Below are 1,688 nucleotides of genomic sequence, written 5' to 3'. Positions count from 1 at the left end.
GCCCGGGGGAAGACGGAGTTTAGTATGTTCCAAGCTGGAAGTGCCCGGAGAGTGGTTCCACCTACTGGGGAGTGAAGAATCAGGGGGAAGACAAAGCCTCGCCTACCCTTGCCTTTTCAACCGGAGAACAAGACTCAAATCAGCAATACTCTGAGTTGGGGCTACATTTTTCAGTGAAACAGGGTCCTGTGGTCAGATATGCATGAGGCAGCGCCCTACCCTCGTTTCCCCACTTGGGTGGAATCTCAGCCTCCAGACCCCAAGTCTAACTTATCTGTGCCTTATTCAGGGCCCCACCCTGGGCAGGGAGAGGCTGTGGTGAAGAAGAGAGCAATCATGGACTTGTTTTCTTTACGTTCTCATCTGCGGTTACTTACACTTTAAGAAGCGCTCTCTCATTTATAAACCCAAGAGTTCAGGGGGGAGCTTATGTCCCTGTCCTGTGCTGGCCGGCTCCGGAGCTTTTCACAAACTCTTCCCCTCTATTTCCCCTTTTAGAAACCCAGTAGGAGGTGGGGGGTGAGCCTTCGACTAAGTGACCAGTGTTGGCTTCCTGTATCTTCAATTCTATGACATTCTTCGTGGGATGTATTATGATTTCTTCGAAGACCAAAGAGTCTGGCAAGCTGTCATTCTCTCCCAGGTGAACTCCACCTAAAAAAAATAGTCTGAAATGCCACTTCCTACCCAAATGTAGGGAAGATGGAAAGTAGCTGGGTCTGGGGTTTTTTTCCCCCCAGAGATTCAGACCACAGGCTAGCCGCGACAGAGAGCCCCCCACCCCACCCCACCCCCGGGCGTGTTCTCGGTGCGTGAAGTGCACCGGGCCTTAGCTCCTGATGGGGGCCTTCTCGGAATCTCCGCCAAGTCACTGCCCCCAGGGCAGGGAACCCTCGGCCAAGTCCGTCTTCACCCACCGCGCCTCCACCGCTCGTCCGGTCGGGCCGGACTGACTCCCAGCGGGAGGCACAAATAAGAGAAAACCCCAAAGCAAAGCCACCGCCAGCTCCCCCTCCCGCGTCCCCCCAAGGCTCGCACCCGGCCAAGGGGCGACGGGCACTCGAGGGTCCCGCCCGGGCCACCCGCCCCGCGTCGTCGCTGTCGGCGGAGCCTGCACTCACCTTCGAGGCGAGCGCGCCGAGCGGGCGCCGGAGCCGCTGCTACTCACTCGGGGCTCCCAGCTCCGAGTCCGTCCAGCCGCCGCCGCCGCGGTCGCGACCCGGGCGGCGCGGTCACATGTCGGGGTGAGGCGGGCGCGCGGGTGCCTGGGAGTTGTGGTCCCCACGTGAGGCCTCATTCCGGGAGGCCTGGGGCGCACCCACGGGTCCCCGAGCCGGCGGCGCGCCAGCCGGAGTCGCCAGCGCAGCGGGGGCTCCGTCCTGCGCACCGTTTGGCTCCTTACCCAGTTTTGCACTTGACCTGTCTTTGCAATTATCATTTAAAAAGTTTATTGCTCTTCTAATAACGCGAGCAAAGCTTTACACGAGTGAAAAATTATAAAGTCCATTCTATGGGCCAAATAGCAACAAATCAGGAGTAAATTAAATTATGCCCTCGGCTTTTAAATGTGGCTGTTCTTTTTCTATCTTTTCCAATCTGATAAGCAAAAAAGCAACACACAGTTTTAATTTTAACTTGTATTTCTTTGATTACTAGGGTGGTAAACTTTTTTCTTATTGGTATCTCTG

At 56.1% G+C, this 1,688-nt stretch overlaps 1 protein-coding gene across 4 annotated transcripts in view; it reads right to left on the bottom strand.

The window, feature by feature from the left end:
• Window positions 1-1,227, bottom strand: part of SLC31A2 (solute carrier family 31 member 2) — a 14,672-nt gene extending 13,445 nt beyond the window's left edge. For 3 of the 4 annotated variants that reach the window (XR_005792641.1, XM_040481997.1, XM_040481999.1), the window contains exon 1: window positions 1,122-1,227. The gene's annotated coding sequence lies outside the window, so the exon portion shown is untranslated. Of the gene's footprint in view, window positions 1-377; window positions 655-1,121 lie in introns of all 4 variants that reach the window. The other variant, XM_040481998.1, reaches the window with a different exon arrangement.
• Window positions 1,228-1,688: the final 461 nt, after the last annotated feature.

This window comes from Herpailurus yagouaroundi, unplaced genomic scaffold, assembly GCF_014898765.1.
Source record: "Herpailurus yagouaroundi ecotype Mexico unplaced genomic scaffold, PumYag 160, whole genome shotgun sequence".
NCBI lineage: Eukaryota > Metazoa > Chordata > Mammalia > Carnivora > Felidae > Herpailurus > Herpailurus yagouaroundi.
This window is presented reverse-complemented; position numbering and strand designations above follow the sequence as displayed.